The sequence below is a fragment of the Hyperoodon ampullatus genome (assembly GCF_949752795.1).
Source record: "Hyperoodon ampullatus genome assembly, chromosome: X".
NCBI lineage: Eukaryota > Metazoa > Chordata > Mammalia > Artiodactyla > Ziphiidae > Hyperoodon > Hyperoodon ampullatus.
Window position 1 is genome coordinate 135394420 of NC_136913.1, and position 19980 is coordinate 135414399.

Sequence of the window (19980 nt, forward strand, 5' to 3'; positions counted from 1 at the left end):
CAGGAATTTTACTATGAGGTATACCCAAAGGAATTGAAATCAGGGTCTTAAAGTAATATTTGTACTCCAGTGTTTAGCGCAGTAATAATCACAGTAGCTAAAATATGAAAGCAACCTAAGTGTTCATCCACTAGTTCCTGGATAAGCAAAGTGTGGTATACCCATATAATACAATATTATTCAGTGTTAAGAAGGAAAAGATCTAGGAATATGCTACAACATGGATGAATCCTGAGGAAATTTAGCTACCAAATATGCCATTTTTGTGACTTTTAGTGAGTCATAACAATGCAACTACTTATTTCAATTATATGGGGTACTTAGTGTAGTCAAAACCATAGAAGTTGGGAGGGTAATGATGCTTTTCAGGTGGTTATGGAACAAAAAGGAGAGTTATGTTTAAAGGATATAGAGTTACAGTTTTAAAACGTAGAAAAGAATTAGAAAGATAAATGGCAATGTTGATCGCCCAATAATATGAATGTATTTAATATCACTGAACTGTGCACTCTGTAATAATTAACATGTTATATTTTATGTTATTTGATTTTACCAACATACAAAATTGGGAAAGAATGTAATATCAGGAAAGGGAGTGGACCTGGGATAAAGCAGAGAGTAATCAGAAGGGTGAGACACTGCATATGTTGAAGAAGAAGACCTGAGAGTCTTCATTGGACAGAAGAGACTTTATAAAAAAGAAAAAAAAATTACTCTGAGGGTGTATTAAATAGATATCTGTGGGTGTACTGTTATCTCCCCTGGGTTATCTTAAAGAGTCTTCACTAAAGTCCATACAGCTTGTTGAGGCTTTTTTAAAAACTGGATTCCCTAGGAGATAATTAGAGGGTGGTACTTAAGTCTATGTCTAGGTTGACAGATTTTGCAGGGAAGACAAACCTGAGAACAGTGGAGGTCCTGAGAGCGTAAGTACATGGAAATTGGAAAAAAATAATAATAAAGGGAATTAGGAAAACTTTTGACTCTGAAGGTCATGTATTACTGAGTCAGACCTGAGATTTCTAAGGAGTTATATACACAGTTGCTATTTGGATTGCTTGTTGATGAAGATCAGTGGAAAAACTAGAGTCGTTTCCAAGTGTAGGTAAGATATAATGAGAGGATGGAGGTGGAAAGTAGGGAGGCCCAGAGAAAAGTGGGAAGGTCATATTGGGCCAAGATGGTGGTAATATCCAGCAGAACGGATGGTAGGGCAGACTATGGATTCATCTTTTTTATTGCAGCTCCCCACCTCATCCTTAATAATTCTTTGGGAATATTTCATTGCTCTGTGATGCAGGTACAGAATTCGAGTGAGGAGACTACACCCTCAGTGTCCAGCTGTCTGAATCCTCAGTGTGCTTCAAATGATGGAGAACTATTGCTTCTTTATGAGAAGAGTTAGTACCTCGTAGCTAAGCTTTAGCTGGAGCTTATGCATGATTGATGCCACTTTATATATACTGTTGGCATGGAGGTTCCTCCTCCTCTTTTCTTGACCGTTATGAAATGAATCTATATTTCTCAATGTTTGTGTATATCAGATAAATACATTAAGTAAAGGAATCTTATATATTGCTCCCGGCATAGTTTGCTCTTTCTTGTTTCTCTTTTACCTTTACTAAATTAGCACAGGGAGAGACCGTGCAATGTTCTAATCAGGAGAGATTAGAACATCATATTTCTAGAGAGGTTGGTTGGACAGAGCAGGGGTCCCAGTGAGAATCAAAGCTTCTGTTTCTACTTGGAAGTGTACCTGTATAGAGTAGAGGGCTCCAGGAAATATCCTAGAATATTGCAATGTCCCTGCGGGAGATCCTTAAGAGAGGCAGGATCTGGTACCAGATCAGTGTACTATGACATGTTTGTCAGTCATCTGATGTGAGATTCTCAGAGCCAATCCCATATGGTAAGGGTGAGTGCAGAGCGATGAAGAACCTGTGAAAGCCTTTGATTGAATGTTAAAGATGAAGCTCTGATTTTGGGGAGAATTTTCTTACCTGACTGAATGTCACCCTTCTGTGGGGATGAGATTCTGTGCTTTTCTTCTCTTGATGACCACTGACTGAAAATCATTAGAGGATCATGTCTAGACAGCATTCTTTATTTAATTTCTTAAAGAAGAAAACATAGAAAACATTTTTATCCACTTTCAAATTGAGGATCAAGGGGAATGACATCAGTGAAAATGTCAGAGTAGGGAGCTCTAGCTTGTGTCCATCACCAGAAACACTGCCATACGTGGTAAAACCTGTCAGAATGATCTTATCAACACATGTAAGTTTTCTTTTCGCCCTGTAGATTTATCTTTCACTGAAACTTAACTTACTACAGGATGTGGAGAATAAACAGGGAAGTAGAAACTGTATTTCCTGATGAGACAATCACTAAGTCACAATAGCTGTTCTGAGCTATGTCTTACTCACCAGGACTGTAATTAAAACAAACAAACAAAACACTTGTTTTTGTAAGTCAGTTCTGACATTTCCTTGTTAAACACAAGGTAACAGATACAGATTTAGATCTACCAGAATTGAGCAAAATGTTGATTGTACCTGTGCTGAATATATGAGCATGACCTGCTGAAAATCTTCATTATACTTATTGCCACAACTGACAAATTCCCTTTTGCCACTCCGGATATGTTGCATGTAAGCAATGCATAGGACACTAACCCCAGCTGGTCACAGGTAAACTCTGCCACATGGATTACTGCATGTTTTCCTGCTGGAAGACCACACATTCTCGAGTATCATGACTGCAGAGTATGTGGGCTCTTCTTTTTTCTGGATAAAGGTTAGATAATCACCTAATTTTATGAGAAATATATAAATTGTATTTGCATATTCTTCAGGTTTTTATTTATCCATTCTCTTTCAAGTCCTAAGTGCAAATATTAAAGTGATTTCCAAGAGGGTGGTAAATAAGACAGCTACGGTTATGCTCCAAAATTATCAATAAAGCATAATACAATTGTAAATGCATTAATGTGTGATTAATATGTAGATACTTATGTAAATACAATTTTAGTAATGCTTTGTGGAGAGCTTCAGAATCTAGGTATTTAAAAAAAAGAATAAGGAATTCTTGAAACTCTCAGGGAATTATATAGAAGTCTTTGTGTCTATAAATATCAATCTGGAATAATGCATTTTCTCAGAAATAAACTAGGCATAAAATTGTAGGAAAAACCTTCATGAAATGAGAGAGCATGTGAGATGGACATACAAGAAAAAGAATGTTCTCAGAGAATAATGAACAGTGTGAAGTTCAGCAGAAGTGTAATACAGATTCAAAGAGTAAAACTTTGGAGAGCCTAATTATGAGTTCCTCATATTGCATCTTTGGAGAGACGGTAGTCATTTGAAATATGATGTTATAAGATGACGTTAACATACTTAAATACTTTCATTTAGAAATGACCACTTAGAAGCAGAATAAATGAAAGAGCACAAAATTATGTTTTTGTTGATTTTTGAAGATCTCAGGTGAGTGCTGATAATTTAAATATATATGATGTCGGGCTTCCCTGGTTGTGCAGTGGTTGAGAATCTGCCTGCCAATGCAGGGGGCACGGGTTCGTGCCCCGGTCTGGGAAGATCCCACATGCCGCGAAACGGCTAGGCCCGTGAGCCATGGCCACTGAGCCTGCACGTCCGGAGCCTATGTTCCACAATGGGAGAGCCCACAACAGTGATAGGCCCGCGTACCACAAAACAAAAAACCAAAACAAAACATGATGTCTTTCACTGCAAAATAAAGGAGCTGTTACGGTGGAGGATTCCTGGACTGAATGTCAATATTATGACAATAGTATGAGTGTGTTTTGTGTTTGGTAATTACAATCATTTTGCTTTTGTTGTGGTCATCCATTTACAATGTTTGGTGTCAGTTGATTTTTCTCTTGTAAAACTAAAATGCAGTCTGTGTGTGTGGAAAAAAGAAAACATACATGATGTCTTGAGAAAGTTGTATGTAATTTGAGATCTGGAAAAAAGCATTTCTTTTCTGTAATGCTAGGATGCTAATTGGACATTTTTGCAAGAAAGAGATTTCAGGATGCAAATCTCGTGTCTCTAAGGTGGGAAGCCAGTTCATGGCGGAACATTCTATTAAACTTGTGTGAGTGCAGAAATATTTCTTTGGAAGGAAGAGGTCACGAATCCCTTTTTAACAGTTAGTGGTTTATAGTATACCGAATGAGCAAAATGGGTATTTCTGAACTTTAGAAAAAAATAATATAGTTTTTCTGCATTTATATTATGCAGCTGATGTAGAATATCAAAAATTCTTTATTTTGAAAACCAGTGCAATCAATTTGACATAATTCATATATATTGAACCTGTGGTACACACACACAATAAAACTTACATTCAAAAAATCTTTTTCAGGGCTTCCCTGGTGGCGCAGTGGTTGAGAGTCCGCCTGCCGATGCAGGGGACACGGGTTCGTGCTCCGGTCCGGGAAGATCCCACATGCCGCGGAGCGGCTGGGCCCGTGAGCCATGGCCGTTGAGCCTGCGCGTCCGGAGCCTGTGCTCCGCAATGGGAGAGGCCACAACAGTGAGAGGCCCACATACCTCAAAAAAAAAAAAAAAAAAAAAAAAAAAAATCTTTTTCACTTAAGAAATATTTTCTAGTGTAGTTGATTTACAATGTTGTGGTATTTTAAAATACATGTTTATTAGAGTATAATTGCTTTATAACACTGTATTAGTTTCTGCTTTACAACAAAGTGAATCACCTATATGTATACATATATCCCCATATCCCCCCATCTTGAGGCTCCCTCCCAGACACCCTATCCCACCCCTGTGGGGGACATAAAGCACTGAGCTGATCTCCCTGTGCTATGCGGTAGCTTACCACTAGCTCTTTTACATTTGGTAGTGTATATATGTTAGTGCTACTCTCTCACTACGTCCCTGTCTCCCCTTCTGCCCTGTGTCCTGAAGTCCGTTCTCTGCATCTGTGTCTTTATTCCTGCCCTGTCACTAGGTTCGTCAGTACCATTTTTCTGAATTCCATATATATGTGTTCACGTACGGTATTTGTTTTTCTCTTTCTGACGTACTTCACTCTGTATGACAGACTCTAGGTCCAACCACCTCACTACAAATAACTCCATTTTGTTCCTTTTTATGGCTGAGTAATACTCCATTGTATATATAGGCCACATCTTCTTTCTATATTCATCTGTCGATGGACATTTAGGTTGCTTCTATGTCCTGGCTATTGTAAATAGTTCTACAGTGAGTATTGTGGTACATGTACCTTTTTGAATTATGGTTTTCTCCGGGTATATGCCCCGTAATGGGATTGCTGGGTCATATGGTAGTTCTATTTTTAGCTTTTAAGGAACCTCCATATTGTTCTCCATAGTGGCTGTATCAGTTTACATTCCCACCAACAGTGCAGGAGGGTTCCCTTTTCTCCACACCCTCTGCAGCCTTTATACATTGTTGTATTAATTTCTGCTGTGCAGCAAAGTGATTCATATATATATATATATATATATATATATATATATATATATATATATATATATTCGTTTCCATTATGGCTTATCACAGGATATTGAATATAGTTTCCTCTGCTGTACAGTAGGTCTCTGTGGCTTGTCCATCCTATGGAGAATAGTTTGCTTCTGCTATTCCAAAACTCCCAATCTTTCCATCACTCTCTCCTTGGCAACCACAACTCTGTTTTCTATATCTGTGTGTTTGTTTCTGTTTTGCTGACATGTTCATTTGGGTCCTGTTTTCGATTCCACATGTAAGTGATATTATATGGTATTTGTCTTTCTCTTTCTGACTTACTTCACTTAGTATCATTATCTCTATGTCCATCCATGTTGCTGCAAATGGAATTATTTCATTCTTTTTTATGTCTGAGTAATACTGCACGTGCTCGATGGAGAAATGGTCCGCGTGGGTGCGCCAATTCCTCCAGCCACGCGAAGCGAGTGGCGTGGGCTCCCAAGAGCCCAGCATGAGGTGTGCCCGCTGGTTCAACTCTGGTCGCCACGCTGAAATCAGCAGCGTCCCAGGTCGCGCCAGCACCAGCCGCGGAGGGCTCCACTGCCCGCTCTGCCGCTCCTCCTGCTGCTGCTGTAGAGCCCGTGGGATGCGCACCACGGGCAGGGCCTCGTTGGGACCACGGACCGTCAGGTCCCGGCGAGGTGACAGAAGCAACTGAGCCACGAGCGACCACAGCCGCAGCCGCCGTGCCAGAGCCATACTCCCCTTGTTGCAGGAGAGGCACACGACAGTGACGTCACTGGCGTGCCAAGGCCTCGCAGACGGTTGTGGCGTGGCTCAGTAAGGCCCGTGGAATCGGCGAACTGTGTGGAAGGAGCGGGATCTGTAGAGCTCAGCAGTGGCGAGATCTGTGGGTCCGAACAGGGGGTGGTGACTCCAGACCCCGGCCAACCTTGGGGAAGGGTGCGCGATGGAGGCAGGACCAGGGTCCGGCGATACGCGGCGATGGGGCACTGGCATTACGAACCAGGAGGGCGGAGGGCTTCTGGCGATCCGATGTCCGATCCCTGCCATGCTCTTTTGTCACCCTCATGGCTCCTGTCATGGCTTGTCCAGTTCGGGTCTCCCCCTGTGACTTAATGAGGGTGCGGCGATGTTTTCCCAGATGTGGTCCCCGTGTAAGGTCTTTTAATGCAAGTATTTATTGAGAGTCTGAGTGAATGGTCAGGCCTTGGGGCCGAGACCAGGAGTCCGGAGTCGTAGGTCCAGGCTCACCCTTCCCTTAGAGCTCTGCAGAGAGCTGAGGGCCCCGAGGGCAAGCTGATGGCCTTCAGCGTATCTTCTCTTCAGTCAAGAGAACTCATCTCTTGGTGCTTTTTCCCCTTTCTTTTCAGCTGAGGTTCATTCTCCCCTCCCTTGTCACCCTTTCCAGCTTCTCATCCTGAAGCCACTGCTTTCTTGGGTAGTTCACCTCCACCGGCTTTCCAGTCAGATACCTCAATTCCGTAAAGAGCAGCGAGGAGGGTCCTGCTACAGGTTTGTGGCTTGTCTCACAAAGCCAGGGTCAGGCAGAATATTTTACTTGAATTCAGTTGTTCAGGTTGCCAAAAATCCTTACACTACTGGTACTTGTTGAACGGATCCCGAAAATGGGTGTCCGATCATTTCTGTAATTTCCAGTGCCTGGGGTAGGAGATAAGGTAAACGTGGATTAACCACCTGGGAGGCTCTTAACATCTGGAGAAAGAGTTTTACTTTCATCCGATACCGTTCTAGAGATAAATACTATTAAATTTCAAATAGCATTTTGATACACGATAGACTTTCTGGAGAGTTACCTGTTAAGCCAGCAGAGGAGAGAGGTTTGAGTACTCATGGCTGAATAGAGTCGTCGGATAGAGCAGTGGCTCTTGAGTGAGGGTGATTTTGCCCTCACCCTTCCTCCAGGACGTTTGACAATGGCTGGAGACATTTTTCTTTGTCACATCCGGGGTGTGGGGGTGTGTGGTGCTGCAGGCATCTAGTGGGTAGAGGCCAGGATGCTACTACATATTGTACAAGGCATAAGACAGCCCTCCCCACCACCCCAAAAGAATTATCCGGCCCAAAATGTCAATAGTGTGCTATGGAGAAACCTTGGATAGAGGCTGAGGACTGAAGAGAGGCTGAGGTTGGCACATGTACTCTCACCTCAGGTAGTCAGTCACATTTGCCAGACTCTTGTGTGGCCCTGCCCCTTTCCCGGAATCTGTAGCAGGCACACTGATGCCATTGCTTGTCATGTCCTAGGGGTGAGAAAACCATGGGGGCTCCTCAAAGTCATAAACACAGGAAGGAGTGATTTAGGAGGGTGACGTGGGAGAAGAGAGCTTTAGGAAGAACAAAATTGTCCTCATGTGTTTGAGAAATGTGCCAGATGGAAAAGAGGTGAGGTGTGCCATGGGGTGTACCATTGCAGAAAGCAGACTGGGACTGATGCGTGACAGGGAGTGAGATTCTGAATTTGATATAGACTGCTGTAGCAACTAGAAAGGCCTAGATCTGTCTAGAGAGTGCTGGGTTTTCTGTCACTGCAAAGTACATGTATAGGCTGATGACCAGTGATTGGTGATATGATAGAGGGGAGTTGATATAAAGGATGCTCTAAGATACTGTGATTCTACACTACTTTTACGATTCTTTCCCAGAACTCGGAGCTCCTTGTTTGTTAGCCGAAGAGCTCCTTGGATGTCTGCTCTGACAGGTTTCATCCATTTACATGTGCCACTCATCGTTCAGGTACAAAACAAAGAATCGCTTTGCACAAAGCCGGAAGGGATACACTGAAAGAATGATCAGAAAAGAATAATACATAGGTATGTATTTGCATTGGCTTTCTCCAAATATTTGAGACAGGGTAGCTGGTTAGTGGCTGCTTTCTCGTGCTCCAGCCCTTACAACGTGATCACCTCAGAATGTCATAGGGATTGGAGCCTGTCTGAGCCTGTCTGTCTCTGCCCGTGGCCCCTAGTTTCTTCTTGTCATTGCTTTAGATACTGCGTAAGGCCGTTCTCTTTTCCTCCCGCACACAGCAGACATTGAGTAACCTCTGGTTGTGACTGAGATGCATATTTCACAGTATAGTACTTTAGAAATGAGAAAGGTTTACTTATTGTGGAAACAAATGTAGGCCCCTGGGAGTGTTAGTGTCACTTGGTAATGTTTTTCCCAGGACTGCCATGGTAACTGACGTTGCCTGGTTACTCCCTAAGTTTTGAAAAGAATTCTTCCTTGGATCTCAGGTGATAATGGTACATTCCTTCCTTCATTTATTCATTCAGTAAATATTTTCTGAGCACCATGTACGTGCCAGGTCCTTTTCATATGGACAGTGAATGAAACAGACAAAACTCCTGCCCTAGTGAACTGTATATTCTGATTTAATTGGCTTGGGGTGAGGCCTGGCCATTGGTAGTTTTAAAAATCTCTCCAGTTGATTCTAATGTACAGCTAAGTTTGAGAATCAGAGTTATAAATGAAGCACTTTGGGAATTGCAAAGGCATTGCCGAAATAAAAAGTGGCTATTGGTATTCCTTCGCTATTCCTGCATTCTCCTGCCTGCATCAGGACTGTTGTACAAGTGCCGATCATTTTCTTTTCAGCCCTTTTCGCTGTTGGCCTAGACCCTTTATCTCTCTTTCTAACCTCACACCCTACCTCCTTCTGGTCTTTCAACCTCCAGTCCATCATCTGTTTGGGATTTATCCTAAACTTAGTGGGAAGCCATTGCAGGGTATAAACAGAGAAGTGGTGTTAGCAGAGATGCCTTTTTCAGACACCATACTGGCTATTGTAAGAGAATGGATAGGAGGGGGCAGGAGAAGATTTGGGGAGACTCATTAGGAGACTGGCTTTGTGCACAGTGGTGGCCTTGGAGATGGAGTAAAGCAGGCGGGTTAGAGTCATATTTGGAAGGTTAGTGATGGCTTGGAGGCGAACAGGAGTAAGTGATGAATTGGATGTGGGGAATGTGGGTTAAGGATGTGTAACTGGGTAAATGGAAGTGCTACTTACTAAAATGGGAAAAATGTTCTCCCCACATATTGGCCTGATAAACACCTTCTCACCCTTTAGACCTGGAATCAGAGATCATTTCTTTTTTATTTTAATATATTTTATTTTATTTCATTTTTATTTGGGCTGCGATGCCAGCTTGCAGGATCTTAGTTCCCCAACAAGGGATTGAACCCAGGCCCCCTGAACTGGAGGCACACGGTCCTAACCCCTGGACCACCGGGGAATTCCCAGCAGAGATTTTTTCATTGTTTTTTTTTAATATAACTTTTAATTAATTAATTAATTTTTTGTCGCGTTGGGTCTTCGTTGCCCCGCGTGGGCTTTCTGTCGTTGCGGTGAGCAGGGACTACTCTTTGTTGTGGTGCACAGGCTCTGTGCGTGTGTGCTTCAGAAGTTGTGGTGCATGGGCTCAGGGGTGGGGGCTCGTGGGCTTAGTTACTCCGAGGCATGTGGGTTCTTCCTGGACCAGGGAGCAAATCCGTGTCCCCTGCATTGGCAGGCGGATTCTTGTTTTTTTTTGTTTTGTTTTGTTTTAAACATATTTATTGGAGTATAATTGCTTTACAATGGTGTGTTAGTTTCTGCTGTATAACAAAGTGAATCAGCTATATGCATACGTATATCCCCATATCCCCTCCCTCTGGCATCTCCCTCCCACCCTCCTGATCCCACCCCTCTAGGTGGTCACAAGGCACTGAACTGATCTCCCTGTGCTATGCAGCTGCTTCCCACTAGCTAGCTATTTTACATTTGGTATTGTATATATGTCAGTGCTACTCTCTTACTTCATCGCAGCTTACCCTTCCCCCTCCCCGGGTCCTCAAGTCCATTCTCTACGTCTGCATCTTTATTCCTGTTCTGCCCCTAGGTTCATCAGAACCATTTTATTTTTTTAGATTCCATATATATGTGTTAGCGTACGGTATTTGTTTTTCTCTTTCTGACTTTCTTCACTCTGTATGACAGACTCTAGGTCTATCCACCTCACTACAAGTAGCCCAATTTTGTCTCTTTTTATAGCTGAGTAATATTCCATTGTATATATGTGCCACATCTTCTTTATCCATTTGTCTGTCGATGGACACTTAGGTTGCTTCCACGTCCTGGATATTGTAAATAGTGCTGGCAGGCGGATTCTGAACCGCTGCGCCACCAGGGAAGTCCCCAGAGATTATTTCTTAAGGGAGGCCCTCCTCAACGCCCATCAGTCTCTTCCTTGCTGAGCTAGACTCCCACAGCCTTCCATAACTGCTCCTTCGTAGCACCATGCACACTTTTAATTTCACACATATTTGTAAGTTCCCTTTCTATAACCCTCTGTTCTATTGAACCTTTTCCTCCTGCCTCATCATTTTACCTCTAGTGCCTACCAGTGCTTGGCATATCTTAGGAGCTCAGTAAGTGTCTGTTGAATAAATAATTGGAGACAGAGGACAAGGCTTAGGAGGGGAGGTCAAGGCTTTGTTTTCTACATGTGGAGTAGGAGATGCCCTTAACACATCCGAGTGGGGATGTGTTTGGAGCAGTTGGTATGAGGTTGGGATGCCTTTGGAGATGATCATGGCCAATATTTTAAACCATGGGAGTGAATAAATTTGTGAGGGAGGATGTGTGAAATTAGAAGGGAAGAGGGCCCACGACTGAGGAGCAACCTCAACATGTGAGGGGAGGAGGTGAAACCAGCAAAAGAGACTGAAAAGCAGGGGTAGAGAGAAAGACTGGGAGAGTGTGTGGTCAACGAACCCAGGGAGGAGAGAGATCAAGCAAGACGGGAGCCTCCACCACGCCATGTGCTGCTAGCAGAACAAGATTGAGGACGGGTCAGTGTCTCGTAGATTGAGCCACTTCGAGGTAATTGGTGACTTTAATCAGAGCAATTTTGGGAGAGTGGCAGAGGCGGGGGGAGCCCAGGCTGGAGTAGGCTGAGGAGTAAAAAGTTAGTACCTCTGAGAAGAGCATCCTTGGCAAGCTTTGTGGTTTTTAGAGGGGACCATGTTTGCTTAGAATAAATAAATTAACAGTTATCTCTGGGCCATGGAATTTTGATTTTCTTCGTTTTACTCCTGTTGCTCTGCCTTCAAAATATTTTTAGAGTGTGACCACTTCTCACCACCTCCCCTACTATCTCTCCATCCTGAGCCACCATCATCTCTGACATCGGTGACTGAAGAGCCTTCTAACTGATCTGCCTGTGTCTACCGTGGCCCCCACAGTCTGTTTTTCATACAGCCGTCACCGTGATCATGGGGAATGTGATCAGTCATGCCACTCCTCTCCTTAAAACCCTTCACTGGCTCCTATCGTGAAGAGCTACCAAAGCCCGCAGAGCGTCCTACACGGCCATTCGGGGTCTGACCACTGTGTCCTATCTGCTTACTGCTCCCCATCCATTGTGTATCTGATTTCCGTTACCCTCTTCTCCTTTCTGTGCTGCAGCCACAGCGGGCTCCTTCCTGTTCTTCTAACACACCAGACAAGCTCCTGCCCCAGGGTCTTTGCACTGGCCCTTTCCTCTCCTGTGCACTCGTCCACTAGACTAACTCAAATGTCATCTTCTCATTGAAGTTTATCTGGGCTTCTCTATTTAAAATTTTAACCTATGGGGCTGAGGTGGGGGGGAAATGGGTGAGGGTGGTCAGAGGATACAAACTTCCAGTTACAAGACAAATACATTCTGGGATGTAAGGTACAGCATGGCAACTATGGTTAACAATACTGTATTGTATCTTTTTTTCTTTTTTCATTTTATTTATTTATTTGTTTGTTTGTTTATTTTTGGCCGTGTTGGGTCTTCGTTGCTGCGCGTGGGCTCCCTCTAGTAGCGCTGAGCGGGGGCTCCTCCTCGTTGTGGTACACAGGCTTCTCATTGTGGTGGCTTCTCTTGTTGCGGAGCAACGGCTCTAGGCGCATGGGCTTCAGTAGTTGCGGCACGTGTCCTCAGTAGTTGTGGCGCACGGGCTCTAGAGCGCAGGCTCAGTAGTTGTGGTGCACGGGCATAGTTGCTCTTCGGCATGTTGGATCTTCCCGGAGCAGGGCTCGAGCCCATGTCCCCGGCATTGGCAGGTGGATTCTTTACCACTGCGCCCCCAGGGAAGCCCTACCTCTCATTATTAACTGAATGTATTAACTCACTTTTGGCTATAATTAGTGCAGTTGCTATTATCATTAATGAACTGGGGGAAGATCGGGTGGTTGTCTAAGTAGCCTGAACCGACTAGAGAGGAAGTCCATGAGGAATAGGAGAGGAGGTGTGCCCACATCCAGAGCAGTCTAGCCATTGGTGGTCCATGGCTCATTAAGTAGCCTGAGATTCTGGGCTCTGTCCAAATAGGTACAAAGATCATTTGTGATCTAGGCATGTTCTCTTCTTGGGCATCTGAACCAGAATTACCTGAAAAGATCCCCAGGTGGCACTCAGTGGGTCAGGATGTGGATGGAGGTGAGCTACACAGAGGGAACCGAGTAAGGTCCACCCTCCCGCAGGCAGAGCCACCCACTGTCTTCTTCCAGTGCTGAGCCAAGCCACCTGGGTTTCCTCAGGCCACTGCCGACGGGTCTTCCTTGAGTATCCAGTGTCTAAACTGCAGGGTCCCCAACCAAACCCCAGTATTGGGAGCCTGCACCACAGACCCCAGCACGGAGACGGACACTCATGTTGATTTCTAAAACATTTATTTTCAGGAAATATTTGTGCTCATATGCAAGGAAACTTTGTGGGTATCTGTGGCTGCCAAAGTGACATCTGACAGGATTAACTGGATCACCAGAGCCAAACAATGAGGACTGGGAAGGCGGCAATAACTGTGAGGCCTGGGCCCATGTGGGGGCAAGATTTTGAGAATGACCACTTAGGTGACAAAATGGGATTCCCACGAACCTCAGCTCTGGTTAGTTTCTGGTCTGGAGCCAGATCCTCTCTCTGATGCAGACGTGGGAGGACGGAGCGGCAAGAGCTGCCCAGCTGCTCATCTGGGAACTCATCCTCCAAGCGACTCTGTCCCTCGTTCTCCTCCCGTACCTGGAGGCGGCAGTCAGTGGGCAGCACCTCTCACAGCACCCCCGCGTACACCTGCTCAGACCACCTGCTCAGAGCTACTCTTTTGCCCAGCCCAGCATACCTGCTCCACCTGTCTGAAGACCCACCGCACGTTTCCTCAAAGCACACCCCAGAGCTCTTCCTCACTCCAGCCACGCCCCAGCACCTCCTCTATCAGTACCGGGTATATGGACACATCCTCCAGCCCCTGTGGGAACCTGTGTGGCTGCCAGCCAGCCAGCTCTTGGGCCTCAGACCTGTTCCCTGGTCCTGAGTCAGAACCAAAGCCCTATGTGACCAGGGTCCACTGAACCCCAGCCCTGGTCAGATATGGAAAATGGAGACTTGGAGAGAGTTAATGATTCACTCCTGCTGTTCATCCTTCAGAGGAAGACCCCAAAAGCACCTCGACTATTCATCAAAAGTCATGGAGTTATACTGTTAAGATCTATGCCTTTCACTGAATGCACTTTTTGCCTCCATTTGTAAAGAGAAGAAAAGCTTTTTAAGAACTGTGTTGAACCCCCGGAATGCACAGACCCAACTACAGGCAGAGAAGATGGTCAGCCCAGCCCAGACCTTACTAAGAGTCTGCTCAGAGGCCGTGGGTCTGGTCTGCTGGCACTGGATGGGCGCAGATGCTGGGCAGATGAGCTCTGTATGGTGTTTTAGACAAATATGATGACCTAGAGTAGGGTCAAACAGACAGGAGAGCCCAGGAAGCAGACCCTGGGAGAGGGGAGATACCAGTTGGGCCAGCACACCTGAGGCTATGGTCAAGGCCACGAGGACCACAGTGTGGTGGGCACGGTGGCTGTGAAAGCCCCACTGCTGCCCAGCCAGCCCGAGACAAGCCACAGGGAAGCACCCACCGGCCAGCCCCGTCATAATCTCCACCAATCCCCATGAACTTGCATCCAATGACTGCCCTGATGTGGTCGAAGTGATCTGAAGAATGGAAAGTCAGCAGTGTGGTGCTTCCAGGGCAGGGTTGGGGGTGATGACTGGCCTCTGTTGATTCCCCTTTTTGCAGCCTGTAGGCCAAACAGACCAGTTCCTTCATGGCCTGGCACCGAGAGTACCAACTAGAGGGCCCTGAGGTTTGATCTGAAGTGATCCCAGCTGGCTCTAGAACTGGACTTCAGATTTGGAGTGGAGCCCAGAGCCCCCTGTTTGGGCCATTTCTCACCCAAGATTCACCCTGCCTCCCAGTCTCCTTGAGAACCTGTTGGGGCTCCTTTCCCCAGGTGTGGAGGATGAGAGAGGAACAAGAGTACAACTGATGAAGACCCCAGAGACATCAGGAGCTGTCCAGTCCCTTGGCCAGAGGTAGGGGCAGTGCGCTTTAGGAGCCCCTGCAGAGGCACAGATGGGCAGCACCTGGGCTCTGTGTCTGACAGCCTCCCTGATACCCATCATTATCGCAGTTTTGATTCCATGGCTCCAGCTCCACATGGCACCAAGGTGCTGTGTACCATCCATTATTGGGTTTTTGGGAGCTGTACCTATTGCCAACAGGTGGGCCAAACCACTGGGGCTCTTTTGAAGTCCTCCCCAAATTTGGACCCAGCTTCAGCTCCAAATCAGAGTTTTCAGAGAGCCCAGGGTGAGGCTCACCTGCCCCAGTAGACATGTTGGCTAACGGGTTGCACTGCAGCACCCGCACAGACAAGGACACCATCACGATGCCACCGTTCTTCTTGTGCAGGGGTGGACCGGTGGACAGTCAGCTTGGCCCCCAGCACAGCCACCTGCCTGTTCACTCTCTCGGCCCCTGTGAGGAAGGTGTTCAGCCCTGGCTTTGAGGTCAGAGTCGTCTCTTCTCTGGGTTTGTGTGAATGGAGGAGCCGCAGCCCTGGTCTGGGTAGTGTCTTGGCCCTGGGTTTCCCAGTTTGGAAGAGTATCTTACCACCTAGGGCTCAAGAGTTGAGGGGCTGTGGACCATGGGTTTTGGGGGCAGAAGATATTTAACCTGGGGTTTGGGGAAATTGAGGGAGAAGAGGTTCAGGGTCAAGGGCCCCTGGTTTGAACCTCTTGCTTTAGGGATTAGGGCCAGGGCCGTCTCTCACGAGAAGCTGCAGGATATCTTCAGGAACATTCTGAGTGTTCTTGCACACACCCCGGGCCGCTGAGTGGGAGAAGATGACAGGTGCCTGTGATACTTCTAGGGCTCGCCGTGCCACAGCATCCAAGACATGGGACGAATCCACCATCATGCCCAGGCGGTTCATTTCTGCCACCACCTTTTACAGGGACAGGATGGGGAGAGGGCATCAGGGCTGCATTTATCTTGTGTGCATTTATCTGTAGGGAACAGGCGGGGCTGTACATTCCTGTGGGGCAGGGTATGGAACCTGGGTACTTACCTTGCCAAGCCGGTGAGCCAACTGACATTGCTGTAGAAGGGGTGGATACCCTTTGCTGAGCTCTGTGCCCTGCAGGGTGGTCAGGAGGCAGTCTGACTGGTGGCCATGACCTGGCTACAAGAGCCTAGAAAGAGGTTCTTTTGAACCGTCTACACCTGCAACTCCCTGGTGCAAGAGGAGGGACCCAAACTGGGCTGTGCCTGGCAGTAGGAGGGCCCATCTGGGGACTCAGTCTTGACTATATTCAGGAAAAGAATGCATACGCCCTTTTTGGTCACCTGCATCGTTGTCGAAGTTCTGTCTCTTTTCACTTGCTTGAAAGGCGACTCCAATCTACCTCTTGAAAACTGTTTCCTGCAATTCTGCCTTGCTCTCAAATCCTTTTCGTTGCCTTACCTCAATATATTTTTGGAAGATTGTTATCATTTATAACCCTGCAAGTTTGTCAATTGCAGTGCCCCTGAGCTCCATTTTTTAAGTCCCTTTTTTGGGCACTGTCCACAAAACCCCAGGATTGCTTCAGGCCCTATTCTTGTTCCGGGGTGCAGACTAAGCCTTTGGTGAGTTCTTCTTCCTGCTTGGAAATTAGAGTGACATGTGCCTGTCCAAACACCTAGGGCTGGTCTCTCATTGGTTCCCCCTCTTCCCGTTCATCCTCCAGAAATATTTCTAACTGTATGAAACAGGAGGTTAAAGCTGCTGATTCTTCAAGTGGGGAGCTTGTTAGAAAAGAGGCTGGAGGGGTGAACCTGATTACCAGGAGATGAGGAGATGAGGTGCCTTTTCCAAACTCTTCCTGGTCAAACGGTGTACCATCCTCTGGGTGTCAGGCATGTTTTAGCTGTAGGTAGAGTCCCTTTCATGTAAGGAGAACAACCAGGGATTTTTCCAAATCAGTGTCTCCCCGAACCCCAAACTGGGAAATTTTTAAGCTACGGGTACACGTATGTTCATTAAGGGCCTTAGGCAGTAGTCAGAGTCTGAGCTTTAGTTGATTGAAATCTTCAGGGTCAGAAGCGCTCACCATCGGCCTCCCTTAGGTTACATTTTATCTGTTGTTGATACATGATGTAGATATAGATATGTATTCTTTTTCAGATTATTTCCCCTTATAGGTTACTACAGAATATTGAATGTTGTTCCCTGTGTTATACAGAAGTTCCTTGTTGATGATCTATTTTATACATAGCAGTGTGTGTGTTAATCTCAAACTATTAATTTATCCCTCCTCCCACGTTTCCCGTTTGGTAATAATACGGAATAAGGTTTTATATTTCTCAGAAATGGGGGAGCTGAAAGAGAGGTCTCATTTTCAGTGGAAAAGCATTCAAAACAAGATTGAAGCTTCAGCCAAGATTATTAGATGTCCATCCTTGGAAAGGTATCACGTCATTTCTCTAATATTGACCTGACAAATAAGACGAACCCCTCTACTGAACTTGCTTATAGTAAAGTGATGGAAATATCAAATGGAAGTCTTAGAAACATCTTATTTTACCTGAGCCTTATACACTGCTCTGCGTTCCTTACAGTTTGGCTCACACATCTGTTCAGTGAAGTTACAATGTTCTCAATTTCTGTTACTGATCCTCCAGAGTGGGCCCCAACAAGGGTCCCCCTGCCCAGTATCGTTGAAGTGAAAAGAACGAGACTGAGTTTGGTTCAGAAGCAAAGGAAACTTTATATTTTGATCAGAGAATGGAGAGGTGAGAGCGTGCGCTCCCCCGCGGGCTGTGGGCAGGGCTGCTGTGTAGGGATCCCAGGAGCATCAGCAGGAAGGAGGGGGCGGAGCTCTCGAGGGCCGGGTTGGCTGGAGCTCAGGCTCTATGTCGCGGAGTCGGCAGGGGCCCCACGAGCTGAGGGGTGGGCCCAGCCATTCTGCACTAGGAAATCGGGACTGAAGTGCCGGGTGTGGGACCTCTGCATGTGGAACCCTAGGAGCAGGTGAAATTAGACAAAGCACAAAGGAAAAAAAGGTTAGATTTTATTTTGTTGCCCAGATTCTGTTTTTATCTCCCAGGAAGTTTTAATGGGCTTTGCTGGTGACAAACCCCTCCCCTGCCTTTTGTCCCGTTCCTCATTCTTGGGGTGCTGAGGGTGCAGACCCCTCTTCTGTAACTGCTTCGCGCTGAGTTGGGAGTCCTCATACCCAGGGTGGAGGGGCAGAACTTCTCCCCAGCAGCCTCCAGGTGAGGTTGATTGTCCCCAGGCCTCCTGCCTCACTGCTCATCCGCCTGAGCACCAGCACTGGAAGTGTTATAGATTCTAATGACCTTTAAAGGTCCAAGAAAGAGATGCGCAGAGACGCTTGGGGGGCAGGTTTCACCCCACCCCACATTTGTTCGGCTACCTTAGGCTGACGGTTTCTGCCAGCCTAGATGCTCTGACCAGTAGTCTGCGCTTTCTTCAGTTAGGCCCCTGAATTAACGTACAAACAGCACCAGGTGTGAGAGCCCTGCCTGCTCAACTCCCAGACAGTCCAGGGTCGGTGGTGACCCAGGACCATGACGGCCACTGAGTCAACGGCCTTTTGAAGTAGCCAGGAGTATAGCCAGTCTTATTGGCTGCTGTCACCGCAGTGTCTGTAGGCTTTTCTATGGTGACAGCATTATCTATGGTTCCCCCTCCAAGCTTATTAGCTGCCCTCTGGGTGCAGTAAGTCCTGCAAGCAGTAGTCTGCTCTTTCGGGGCACACTCTTCTTGTTTTCTGAGAGAAACTCCAGGTCAAGTGATGGTCACACGAGTCGTCATGGGGGCCCGTTGCCCCCATTTGTCTCTCTGGAGGTTGGAGGTGGAGGGCCTCCTCACTCGAGGTCACTGTGCCCACGAAGCGACCCCTGCAACTTCAGTGCATGGTGGGTGGTTAGGATCACCACGTGGGGTCCTTTTCCATTAGGAGGGAGCTGGCCTTGTGGGCTGCTGGTTTCCAGGTTTTTAGATACCCCAGTATCCTGGCCGGATGGGGCGGCAGGCAAACCCTTGGTGACCATAGTTTATCCTACCTGAAGGGCATTCTTGCGTTGCTCCATTTCAAGTGGTCCCAGTTTTTGCACTAATGTTCCAAGGGCGATTTACCTTTGACCAGGAATGTAAAGGTCAAAGGGTTTAGCTAAATCAGGGAGTTCCAGGGCAAGGGTCTGAAATGACTGCTCTTTCCATTCTTGAAAGGCTTCTTCTGGATTCTATTCAAAAGGATCAACATCTTTTCATGTCAGTGTTTCATATAGAGGCCCAGCTATTAGACTGTAGTTAGGGATCCAGATGCAGCAAACCTTGGCCTCCCCAGGAACCCCTAAGCTGTCTTCTAGTTTTAGAAGGGGTAAGGCTGCAAATGGCTTCTTCCCTTTCCTGGGATGGGCTTCTCCGACCTTCTGTGAGAATGAAGCCCAGGCAGGTCGCCTTAGTCTGTGATATTTGAGCCTTTTTCTTGGACACCATCTATCCTTTATTGGCTAGGTAGTTCAGAGTCGTCCTTAGTAGGGCTGGTGATCAGAATGTCGTCTGCATATTGAAGGAGGGTTCCCTTTTACAGAAATAGAACTTGCAGGTCTTCAGCTAACGTTTCCCCAAAGATGGTGTAGGAATTTTTGAACCCTTGGGGGAGGACGGCCCAGCAGTATTGTTTTTGCTGTATGTTGAGTTCTGCAACGGGGCTCGTGGTCAGGCCAATCCCAGGATATGGAGCTCACCTGGGCAGTTTCCTGCCCGTCCCCGCAGCCCATGGGGCTCTCGTGGTCAGGCCCCTCCCAGGATATGGAGTTCACCTGGGCAGGTCCCCAGTAGCCAACGGGACTCTCGTGGTCACGCCCCTCCCAGGATATGGGGCTCACCTGGGCAGGTCCCCAGCAGCCCACGGGGCTCTCGTGGTCAGGCCCCTCCCAGGATATGTAGCTCCCCTGGGCAGGCACCCGGCAGGGCTGGACACACAGGAACCGTGCACATAGCCCGCATTGCAGAGCACCCCCAGGTCACCTGTCGCTCAGAGCACCTCAGAGCAGGACCTGAACTAACAAACAGCAGCTCTGACAGGTCTGTGACCCT

The 19980-nt window shown here is 46.7% G+C and overlaps 1 long non-coding RNA gene and 1 pseudogene across 2 annotated transcripts in view; one reads left to right on the forward strand and one right to left on the reverse strand.

Moving 5' to 3' along the window:
• The first annotated feature begins 8256 nt into the window (after positions 1 to 8256).
• Positions 8257 to 19980, forward strand: part of LOC307069162 — a 458782-nt gene continuing 447058 nt past the window's right edge. Inside the window, exon 1 of the long non-coding RNA XR_013811480.1 lies at positions 8257 to 8335. This is a non-coding gene — a long non-coding RNA (uncharacterized lncRNA). The remainder of the gene's footprint in view (positions 8336 to 19980) is intronic.
• Positions 13298 to 19661, reverse strand: LOC307069072 (dipeptidase 2-like; annotated as a pseudogene). Its single transcript has 7 exons — positions 19629 to 19661; positions 15940 to 16001; positions 15643 to 15820; positions 15191 to 15275; positions 14446 to 14521; positions 13656 to 13791; positions 13298 to 13555 (listed from the first exon to the last, which is right to left on the reverse strand). The product of its transcript is annotated as a dipeptidase 2-like (transcript).